The following is a 12,258-nucleotide window of genomic DNA, read 5'->3' as shown; positions in this document are numbered from 1 at the left end:
TGGCATTTTGGAAGCTGAGTTTAATTGATCCAACTTGGTATTTTCTGGAGGTGGAAGGGGCATGGGTCTTGAATAACAATGTCTGAGCTGTATTTTTGGTTCCACCACTTGCCCACTAACTGTGGCCCTGGACAGGTTCCTCAGTGCAAAGGGCAAGCCCAGCAGCTACTCAGTGATGTAAGAACAATGAATCAGCTCCCCAGAGGCAGGTAGGTCTTTTCATTTCTAAACAATGTATTAACTTGCATTTCTGCTGGTTCAAGGGACTGAGATGAAAAGGATTGAAGTGAGAGTTGCACTTTCCAACTCTCATTCCTCAGTAGTTATAAGAAAACCTGGCCTGCCTGGTGAATCTTGTAAGATGTAGAGCTAGATAAAAATGGTTGCAGCGGAAATGTATTCTCCACAATTTACTAGTTTTAAATCTTAAATCGGATCATATGACTTGGTTGCTTAAAACCCTTCCCGGGGTATCATTGTTCTCAGGGTAAAAGCCACACCCCGTCCCGCGGCCGGTAGCTTGGCCCTTGGTCCACAGCCCCATCTCCTGCCGCCCTCACTCTAGCTCCCTGAGCTTGGTCCCTGGCTGCCTGCAGCTCGGCTCTCCCTTCTGCCTGGAGCGCTCTCCCTCCGGAGCTTTCCACGTCTGACCTGTACAAAGGGAGAGCCCGCCTGAGCCTGACAGCAGCCGAGAGGGAAGCAAGCCAAGCCGAGAGGTCAGGACAGGGGGTTCCTGCTGCTGTCACAGAGCAGCCAGGCTGTGGGGCTGCTTGGCAATAGAGACTCTGCCTGCGTCATCCCTGCTGTGCCCTGGTATCTGGAACAGGCCATGCATGCTGGGTGCTGGCCTCTGCCCCGCAAAACCACATCTGTGACCCCGAGGGGTTCCCCTGATAAAGCCCAAGTGCTACACCACTACACGCCTCTCAAACTGCAGGACGCCCAGCCCCGATTCTGTGCAGAGAGGATAAAAGCAGAGTATCCATCCAGTACCTCTTTCTGGAACATCAATCAAGTTTATTACCAAATTTGGGAATACCAAGTAATTTAAGAAGAACCCCCACAAACATGGTAGCACAGGAGAGCAGGGGAGGGAAGAAGGGTCCCAGGAAGGAGTCCAGCCTCTGAGGTTTCCCTAGGTGGGGGCTGAGGGGGGTGGACCCGCAGTGAGGGCGGCCTGTCTTCCTGACCCCCCAGGTGGCTCCGGGCCATCCTCCAAGATCAGCAGAGATTCTGGATAAGATATTCTGAAGGCCACGCAGATGCCCGATACCTTCCTGATGTGAATCCCATGCGGGAACAACACAGTGCTTCGCATCCGCCCTTCGTCCGCCGGGCCGAGCCTTGCCACCTGCGCGCACAGCCTGCGATTCTGGCGCCACCCTCACCCGCAGATGTCAGTGCACCGCCTCTGGCTCACCTCCCGCACCAGTGACTGGTTTCCCTGGAGCTCAGCACTTTCAGGGTCAGCATTGAAAATGCAGGGAGTGCAGCCCTTCTGGTGTGGCTCAGTGGGTTGGGTGTCATCCCATAAGCCACAGGCTCCCTAGTTTGATTCCTGGTCACAGCACAGGCCTGGCCAGGCCCCTGGTTGGGCCCTAGTGTCTGACTGTGGCCCTGCCTCAGCCCTCCACAATTTTTTAAAAACTATATGGGTGTCACTAGTTTGCCTCTGATAGTGCTTGTTAGTGGACGGCCTACAACACATACAATTTAGGAAAACCTGAGGACCCTCTTAGTAGCCCCCACTGGCTGTGGCTTGAGCCAGAGGAAGAGCCTGGGGTCCCACTCTCAGGCTGTGCAGCTTGGAGGCATTTTTCATGGGTGATCTTTTGGGGATCCACTACCAGTGCTGGTGCTGCTTCTGCTGTGGGTGGGGTCCCCAGGGCAACGCTGGGAGTGAGGCTAGGGGTGGCGGTCCTGGACTCTGGACCGAAGTACGGTGTGATGATCCTTGAATTCAGGTTGGCTGGGGCAATAATGTTCCTCTATTTCGTGATGGCTGGGGGCTCGGCGGTCCTTAAATACTTGCAGGTTTGGGGACTGGCCAACCTCTCCTCCCCACTGGCTGGGGGAGTGGTCACCCTCATTTCCGTGCTGGTAAGAGAGTGCTCTTCCTCGCTTCCAAGAAGGAAGTGGGAGCAGTGATCCTCACGTCCACATGGGCTTGAGGAGTAATGGCGCTGCATTCCAGTTGGGTGGGGTTGTGGGTGACAGAATAGCAGGCTCTGTTGTCCTCTGGTCTGGGGGCTGAGCCTCTGGTTTGAGGAAACACTGCTGTTGGGGCAGAAGAGCGACGGGGCCTTACCCTGACTCTGTGGCCCTTTGTCTTGATTTTTGTGGTGTGAATTCACATGCCTTCTATTATATTGTTGCACTTTTTTCAGTTAAGCACTCTTGTGTTTAGTGCTGGTTAAATCCAGGGCTTTTTGTCCTCTTCTCTGATGTCCAAACCTCATGGCCCGAGGAAGCCCTGCTTTGGGGCAGGGTGATTGGCAGGGCCCTCCCCGCAGACTATGCGGCCCTCCGTCTTGTTTTTTGTGGTGTTTATGACCAGATGGGTGCCCATAATATTGTTTTCTTTCTTTCTTTCTTTAGGCTTCATGTATCCCACGTTCCTTAAATCTCTTGTTCTTCATTATTTATGTCACTTGGGGATTTATGTCACTCCAGGGCATCTCCTGGCCCGTGTTAACTCGCGGGCCTTTCATTGTATTTTCTATGGTTGGTCTTTTGCTGGTGTCAGCTATCATAAAATTTTTTAAAAACTTCTTGACCTTCTCTTGACACAATGTGTGGTATGTGGAACTTTCCACTAAGTATTTTCTCCTTCAGTTTATCAACCTTGTTCCCCTTGCATGGGGCTTTTCTCATCGCCGTCCTGTACAAAATTAGCCCAGATTCCAGACATCGGCGTTCGGGCTGTCATAACCCTGACGATGTAAGATCTCTGGGGCCAACATGGGGGACGGTGGCCCAGAAGGTGGTGAGTTTGTAATTGGTGAATTCCCTGCTGAAGACAAAGCCTGCTAGCTTGATATTAAGCTCACCATATATCAGTATGTTCTCTGGCTTCAGGTCCAGATGCACAATCCCCTTCTGGTAGCAATACTGCATGGCTGATATCAGTTGCTGAAACATGGCTCAGGCTTCCTCCTTGGTTCTGCGGCCGTACTTCTCTAGGTGGTCATATCAGTCTCCTGTGCTTACGTGCTCCCAGATGAGAAAATGTTTGTCCCAGCTGTCAGTCACCCAAATAGCACTGCACTGTTTCGGGGTACTGTAAGCCCTTAAGACATTGGACTTCTTGAAACTGTTTAGAGAAACCCCACTGACTAATGGCTTTCACAGCCACTTCTGTCTTAGTCTGAATGTGCCGGGCCTCTCTCACCTCAGCAAAGGATCCCTTGCCAATGGTTTTCAGAAGTTCGTAATTGCCAGTATGGTGCTCCGTGTCTCTCTCTTTGCATTAGAATTCCTATCTTCCTGATACAGAGATCTGATCAGATCACTGGGGAGGAGAGGGAATGGGCCATAGTAGGAGGTTACCCAAGGAAATGGTAAACAAGCTAGCAGGGCATGTGGCAGATCTTTCTACCCTCAGTGAGAGATACGACAGGGTAGGTGCAGATCTGCCAGTCCAGGAATGGATTGGCTGAGAAGCTGGACGCTTCTGGGTTGCATGGAATTATGGGCCAGAAGATTTAAACAGAGGGAGGGCAGACTCCCCGCTGCCTCTCTTTCACTCTTCCTGGGAGATGCTTGGATGATTGTGCTGTAGCCACCTGTGCTTCCCAAAGGATGGTATTTTAAATGGGAGAAGGAAGAGCAGGCACATCCTAGGATCAGGCTGGCCTGGCAGAGGAGGCAGGGTTGTTATTCTCTGGATGTTCTGGAGGGGACAGGTTCTGAGGCAGAAGCCTGCCATTCTTCCAAACTTGTTTAGAAGTGGTGGCGGTCCTGGACTCTGGACCAAGGTACGGTGTGATGATTCCTTGAATTCAGGCTGGCTGGGGCAATAATGTTCCTTTATTTCATGATGGCTGGGGGCTCGGCGGTCCTTAAATACTTGCAGGTTTGGGGACTGGCCATCCTCTCCTCCCCACTGGCTGGGGGAGTGGTCACCCTCATTTCCGTGCTGGTAAGAGAGTGCTCTTCCTTGCTTCCAAGAAGGAAGTGGGAGCGGTGATCCTCGTGTCCACGTGCGCTTGAAGAGTAGTAGCACTGCATTCCAGTTGGGTGTATCCCCTTTGTGTATCTTATGTTGTTTTAGTTCATAAACTAATCTTATAGAAAAAAGGTAATTAAAAACTAGCCAGGGAAATGATAGGGGAACTCAAGAGTTAAAGATTGTAGCCTGACTTGATAAGCTGAAGTGACTAATGCATGCGGAAAGCTGTTATTCCAAAATTGTGTAGCATTTGAATAAAGACTCCTTTCCTTTCTCACCAAACCTCTACCTCTGGAATTTTACTGAGAATTTGGTGGCAGGCAGCTGGACCCCACTTGCTGTTCCGTAACAACAATGGTGACTCTGGTGGGACCCTAGCTGCCGGTGGCGGTCAACCCCAAGAGTGGGACTGCGGGGTTCCCTAGTCTCCAAGAGTTTCTCTGCACTTGCACTCCAGGTGTCTGCTGCCTAGGAACAGCAGGGAGGTGAAAGAAAATGGAAGGAAGGCCATGTGGCCCAGATTGGGTGAGGATCACCAGAGTTTGGGGGGCCATGGTTTGGGGACCACACTTTGCAATACTGTTTGGCAGAAAATAGGACATGGAAACCTGCTGGTGAGAGAGTTGTGGGTCAGGTTTTGCTTACGTGTTCCCAGGTGGCCTGCATTCGTTCGGTCATAGTTTTAGGCCCCTTTGTCTGGACCAAAAGGGGCTGTTCTGCGTTTGCTCCTGGAGGGAGCTCACTAGATAGAATTTTCATGGACTGGGCTATGTACAGCCATTACCCAATATCTAGGGAGGAGTTGGTTCTTTATTGTACTACTGGGTGGAATACGCATATTTTAGGCTGTGAGGAATCATGGGCCCTAAATGCTTCCCTAAATTTCTGTACCATCATGCAGTTGGAACTACAGGTAACAGTCAGAACTGGGTATATTGTGTAAAAATAAAATAAAGTACATTATTCAGATTGATATTCCCAGTTTTTTTCTCTTTCATGTGGCCATTAGAAACACTTTAATTATAAAATGTGATTATTATATTTCTTTTCAACCATAGTGATCTATAAGACAGAAAAAGAGTTAACGGGTTGAAAATTAAAGAAAAGAAAGAGAGGTAACACGTGCATTTTAACTTTTCTAAAAGAAAATAATGAATTGGACCTTACTAATATTTTAGGAGAGTAATGAAAGGAGAAAATTAAAATAAAGAACCTTGTTAGAATAAATTCAGGTGGGTGATTAGGCACTCTCTGAATTTCGCGGCTTCCAGCCTATTCATAGACTGTAACAACTAAACTTGATTGGGTGGTTGGTTGTATCTGGGGGACTGTCATTGGAGCCTGGGGGTGCAAGAACTGAGAGTTTTAATTCTGATACAGTCACCTCTTGACGCTTTTGTAAGCAACAGCGGGAGTCTCATTGTCTTCTTCTCGAAGCACATGGCGCTGTGAACATGTGGGCCATCTCACAGTGATAAATCTGTAGGCAATAAACACTGAATGTGCATTGATCTTAAATACAATATTTTCTTTAAACTTCTTATTATGGAGAACATCAGGTCTGCCAAGTATAATCTCCCAAACACAACGGCCACCAGTACCCGGTCCAGAGGCCTGGCCTGCATCACATCCACCTACCACCACCCTCAATTTCATGTTACGTGAATTCCAACATCATCCCAGCTAATCTCCGAACATTTCACTGTATTTTTCTGAATAATAATGACCTTTATAGGACTTTTAAAAAACATAATACAATAACATTATCATACCTCAAAAAGAAATAATTGCTTAGAAGCATCAAAATCCAGTTGGTATAAAAAAATTAACTCAACATCTTCTTTTGGATTAAATAAAGGTAGATTAGTATTAGACTCTATAACATCCATAGTCTTATGTTCTAAGTAATTATCTGTTTATATTTCAGTATATTAAATTCTATCATCTCATGTGTTTATTTCTGAGGAAATAAAAATATAAGTGGTTATGTTATTATGTCTCTATGATTATCATCTTGTACATCTAAAATATTTTATAACACAACTTATCCCTTAGAAACAAACCATATTACATAATGATTATTAACCACTAGATGCCACAATTGCTACACTCAGATGAAATCAACACAGTCTTGATCTGTCCAGAAAAAATAACATTCTAAATATGACAGTAAAATACTAAGTCAAAGTGTCAGTACTAGGCTAAACTTGCTTATACCTTGTAACAGCAGCATGTGCTGAGCCACATATTTAAATATTTACCATTGGTTCCCATAACTGGTCCAACCATGATATCCTTCCTTTTAAATTCAACTTGTACCTTTTTCTGTAATTTCCAAGTTATTGCTAATTCTTCCCAGTCCATTCCAACACTCAGTGTAGGACCTTCAGAGCCGTCCGGCCAATGGCCCTAAGCGTGTCAGACTCGGTTTCAGGTGTGTGACATTAATGTCATCCCGAGGCCAAGGACGCAGCCCCTAGAGAGCCCTGCGTCCCCCTGAGTCAGATGATCCCGCCGCCCTCACAGCCCCACCTCAGAGTGGGCGCTGCCGACCCCTGTGCAGCAGGCGCCACGCGCGGGCACGTCCGAGACTGTTCAAGGACTCGGCGGTGGGGGGCCGGGGAGGGAGGGGCAGGGAGCCAGGGATACACTTTTCTCTGGAGACTATTGCAACTTTCAGAGGTTTTTGTTTTATTGTTTTTCTCAAAACCTACTGAAGTGCTTCACAGAGATTTTATCAGATGGTTCAAAAGTATAACTAGTGAAACTTCCTAGTTTAGACAAGAGCAGCGATCCTATCAGACATTTTTAGCCAGTGATACAGGAATTACCTACATTTCTATATTCTCCCTTCCCACATAGTACACAGACCTAGCTGTATTTCAATGTGCATTTAGTATGTTCATTTTCTTCAACAATAGTTTCTGTATAAATTTATCTCCTTACACCCCTTTTCTACATAAAAAGGTTTCTTAAATTATTCCTAGAATATATTACTTTAGTCTTTGTTTTAATAAAAAACAGTGCCTGGTCAAAATTTCCCAGAAAAATTACCTACCCTAAAACTCATGGAGTATTCAAAATTAAAATATGAGAAAATCACTTCACTGACTTTTGTAAATACCAAATAAATAGTAGAGGAATCTCAATAAATATAAAATTAAACTCATTGAAACAAAACTTTCCCAATGCTCTATTTACGACAAATGAGGAAAGACGCTGTATAGGAAGGTGAAAACAATCTTGGCCTTTTTCTTCTATTCCAAAAGGGCCTCTTGAATAATGTTTGAAATGCTACTTCTGCTCCCACTCCTGCCTCCATCCAGTTTTTCCCCTGCAGGCGCTGGAGTGGTCCTTGTAGAACAAATAAAAGCCCTACCATCCGTGTGCTCAGCACCTTCATTGCTGCTCAGAATAAAAACTGAAATCTTTACAATTGTCTTTAAATCTCAAAATATGCACTGTGCAACGTGGGAGACACTAGTTCCATGTGTCCACACAACATTTGAGAAGTAGGTTACCCACTCTAGCTGGGGTGGCTCAGTGGATTGAGCTCTGACGTGTGGACTGAAAGGTTGCTGGTTCAATACCTGGTCAGATCCCCAACTTGCACATCGATGTTTCTCTCCCTCTCTTTTCCCCTCCCTTCCCCTCTCTCTAGAAATATATCAATAGAATCTTTTTAAAAAGTTCTAAAGTGGCTACTCTGAATTGAGCTGTACTGTGAGCAAAAATACACATTGGATTTTAAAAACTTTGTACCAATGAAAAGAATGTAAATTCTCTACCAGTGATTTCATTTTGACTACCTGTTGGAATGATAATATTTGGATATGTTGAATTAAGTTAAATATATTATTAAAATTAATTTCACCTTCACAAACTGTAGCTACAAGGAAAAATTAAGCTTCCTGTCCTCCATTTACGGCTCACATTGTAAGCCTGTGGGGCAGCTCTGGCTGAATGACCACTAGTCACCAGCTCCCTCCCGTGTCCAACCCGCACTGGCCTCTTGGCTGCTCTTGGTCCAACAGGCCTCTCTCAAGCCTTGGCATTGCTACTCTCTCTTCCTAAAAGCCTTTCCTCGGATAGCCTCACAGTTTCCTCACTCCTGTTTTCTGCTAAAATTATCAGAAAGAACTTCTCTGAACAATCAATTTAACTTGGCCTCTAGGGCATGTACATACCCACCAATTAATTTTCAAAAGCACTTGCAACCCAGACTATATAGGGGAATAATCTCTCTTTAGGAGAATACAACCCCCATGAAGTTAAGGTCCTTGTGTGTTTCATTTACTGCTGTTTTTCTAGAATAGTGTCTGGCTCATGATAGATACTAAATGAATGAAAGGAAGAAATGTCACAAAAATAAGTGAGGTGATATCTAAGAGATTTTATTATAAAGGAAGAGATGGGAAAATGAGAGGAACTAACATTTCCTGAGTGCCTACAATAAACTAGACACTGTGCAAAGCACTTATGTAAATCCTAATAAATCCCCACAAAAAGATCCTTACAGATGAAAAATCGAAAGCTCAGATATAAGATAACTTCCCCACGGTCACGTAGCTGGTCTAGGACAGCATTTCAGTGCTTTTCATTTATCTCCTTGTCCCCGAGGGCCTCCCCCGACGCCCAGACTCAGTCGGATGCTCCCGCAAACTCCCTCAGAGAACCTGCCCCGCACTGTCCCTTCGCCCCCTTGGTCACCACAGCGGTCCATGCGGTCAGGTGGCCGTCGGAGCCTGACGTCTCCACTGCACGGTGAACGTCACCAATAGCTGACGGTGGAGATCTTGTTGACGTTTCTGTGTCCAGAGCCTTCCACCTTGTCAAATGCTTAATCTCCAACACTAATCTGTTGAACAAAAGAATGAAGTTAATTTCCTCCCAAAATACTATAACAGTGGATGAGTGAGTTAAGTGTGCCCAATGAGAACGAGTGATTTTGTAGAGCAACTACGCGAGTGGCACCCATTGGAACAAAGCCTGGCAGGACGTTGCAGGGGAGAGGATGCTGGTGGGTGGGGGGACTAGTTGTTCTTGACAGTTTCCCGGAGGTCATGGGGCCAGATGGTATGGGTTTCCTCTGACAATGGGCTGTCCAACATCCTAGCCACCAAGGTTACTTAAAGTTAATGAAAATTAAATATAATTTAACAATCCATTCTTCAATCTCACCAGCCACATTCCAAGTGCTCAATAACCAGGCATGGCTAGAGACTGCCTCATAGGGCAGCACAGATAAGGAAAATTGCCATTAAGGAAGAGTTTCACTGAGCAGCACTCTTCTGGGAAGTTTAAAATGTCCTTGGGAAGATAGATTTTTAAATCGGAGGGGATCTACTTGATTAGTTTTGTAGTCTAACGAAAATTAAACTTGGAGAAAGAGTCCAATAATCAGCATCCCCGAGTGTTCCCGGGCAAGACCTAGACGTGGGTAAGGAGCTGCGTGGTCCAGTGACGGACACTTGGTGAGAGGCGGGGGCACAGCCCGCGGCCGGTGTGGAAAGCGGCTCCCCCGGGCTCCAGGCAGGCCTGCTGCTCCGGGGGCCCGCCAGCCCCTTGCGGGATGGAGCCCGCGTCTAGTGCCCGTCCCTACCGCCCTGTGCGTTTGATGTACAGACAGAAGGCTGACCTGTGGGGAAGAGGAAAAGGTTTGGGCCGCCAAATGCACCTCAGGCTACAGTCAGATTCACAACATCTAGAGAGAAACTTGTTCAATGCTCCCTTCTTCAAAATGTCATGTGTCTTCATTTCGGGAATTCCTTCATAATGTCACTTTCAATGATTTTTGGCCAATAGTTTAACTTTTTTTTCTTTGAGTGTGTGTTGCTGGAGATTTTACCTCCCGAATTGGAGAGGTAAATTTCCTGTCATTGTCTTCGAAAATAAAATGGTTTATAGACAAGTGTAAAAATTATATTCTCTTATTAAGTTCACCCAAGGGAGTGGGGCGGATAAACAATATTCCGGAATTGGTCCTATAATTTGTTCACATTTCTCCAGTCTTACTGACCAAGACTGAAAAGAGTTCATGGTTCTCACCTCTGACAAGGCGCCAGGAGGGGAGGAGGGGAGGGGGGCGCTGGGCAGGCCCCCATTTCCTAACTCAGCAGGTGGGGCCATGGGATTTTTTTGTTCTTTATGGGGTGCAGCCCCCACGCCCCATGATGACCCCCAGCCTTTTAGGGTTAGGTCTTTCCTGTCCCTCTGGGATTTCTTAGGAGGACACCGGGTGACAGCGGTGCTCCTGTGGAGAGGTGGTCAAGGAAGCAGGTAGGGACTGGGGGTGCAGTAAGGCCAGGAGGGGGTGCTGCGGTGGGACCGTTGGCTTCCTGAGCTGTGAGCCAGGCAAGGGGTCCAGAGGGAAACCTGCAGAGGAGGACCCAAAGCGCGGTGAGGAGCGCGGGCGGACGCGGGCGGGGCAGAATCGGAGGACACACGCCGCTGCTTAACGGGCAGTGGACCCAGGGAGACGAGCCCCGTGACACGCGGGCACTCATCCAGGGCTCAGGGACCCGAGCTCCGCCGATGAGGTCAGCGGAGCCGGCGCGCCGGGAGGTGGGCAGCGGAGGTCCCGAACGCGGTGTCCTGAGGCTGGCGGAGGGGCAGGAGGGACGGAGAGCACGGGCCGCGGGAGGAAGGACGAGGGGTGTAGGCTCTGGAAGCGGGAGGCGGCCGGACCGGGATCGTTTTCTCCCAGAAGGGAGGTCGGCTCCGGACCCAGGCGCGGAGGGGTCGTCCGAGGGCGCAGGACGGGGGGAGACCGCGGCAGCGCTTCCCGCGTCTGGCAGAGACGGTGTTTGCGGCTCTTCCTCCGGGCCGGTTCCGAGCCCCGTCGCGGGGGCAGCGGGAGGCGGGAGGCGGGAGGGGAGGACGGGGTCTCGGGAACGCTGGCGGAGGGAGGGACCAGGCGCGCCACGAGTGGGCGGCAGCCTTGGAGCGGACGCGTTGGCGCCACTCCACCTCCTCCCCCTGCAGGGCATCTCGCTGTCGCCGCCGCACGGAGAAGTTTCACTGCCGACCCTCGCTCGGAAGCCCCGGCCCAGAGCGGAGCGGGCGCCGCGGCCGGCGGCTGCGACCCGCAGCGGTCTAGGCGCCAGGATCGCTCCGAGCCCGAGCCAGCGCGGGCGTCGGGGCAGCGGCACCGGCCGGGACTGGGGCGCGGGGGTGCAGGCGGGGCGGGTGTGAGCCAGACGACTCGCGCGCAGCGCCGTAGCCGCTCCGTTGGCGTCGGCGCCCGGGAGCCGTGACGGCCTGCGCTCCCGCCGCCCGTGGGTGAGTGCGGCACGGGCCGGTGCTGGGTTTCACCCCCGCGTCCTGGCTCATCGCCCCCAGAGTGGCCGAGCTGAGAGAGAGGAAGAGACGCAGCTCCAGCCTCTGATGCTACTTCGGCCGCTCGGCCAACGGCCCCGGTGCGCAACAGCCGCTACCCCAACCTCAGTCCCGTCAGCTGCCTGAGCAGTCACCGTCCACGCGCGCGCCCAGAGCTCCAGGGGCCGCCGGTGCTTGAGCCAGTAGCTGGGGTAACTAATTATCAGAGCAGCGCCTGGCAGCAGCCACCTCTGCTGCAGCAGCGGCGGCGAGGACGCGAGCCCGAAGGCGCAACAGGGCTCCCCGGCGCGTACCGAACAGGGAGCCTGAGAAGGAGGACCGGGCGCGCTGGGCTGTGTAAGGCTGTTGGCCGAGTAGTCCTAACGGCAGCTGGGGCGGGGGCGCCACTGCCCTGAGCTCCCCACCCTGAGGTTTCCTGTCCGCGGGGGCGATGACCGCGCAGAAGTCCCGGCGCAGCCGCGCTTCCTCCCCGGCCGCGGGGCGTTCTTCTCCAGCCAGCAGCCGCCCAACGCCGGGCCTGGCCTGCCCTCGCCACCCCTGCCTGTCATCGAGCTGCCCGGGACCGACGACTCTCACCCTCCCCAGAAAAAGCCCTTCACGAGATCGGGTACATGCACGACCACTACCTGGACAAGGCTGAGTGGTTCATGCGCGCCGACGACCGTGTCTCCCTCAAAGGCGACCTGCCAGCGGCTGGCGCCCCGCCTGCCCGCCTCCTTTCCCTGCCTCCAACCCCAGCCCCGGCCCAG

At 50.4% G+C, this 12,258-nt stretch overlaps 1 pseudogene; it reads left to right on the top strand.

The window, feature by feature from the left end:
* Positions 1–12,258, top strand: part of LOC129064985 (chondroitin sulfate synthase 3-like) — a 34,940-nt pseudogene that overhangs the window by 20,115 nt on the left and 2,567 nt on the right.

The sequence above is a fragment of the Pteronotus mesoamericanus genome, unplaced genomic scaffold (assembly GCF_021234165.1).
Source record: "Pteronotus mesoamericanus isolate MK-2021 breed Mesoamerican mustached bat unplaced genomic scaffold, CSHL_Meso_final contig_171, whole genome shotgun sequence".
Taxonomy (NCBI): Eukaryota; Metazoa; Chordata; class Mammalia; order Chiroptera; family Mormoopidae; genus Pteronotus; species Pteronotus mesoamericanus.
Note: the sequence above shows the minus strand (reverse complement) of the source record. Positions and strands in the feature narration are given on the sequence as shown.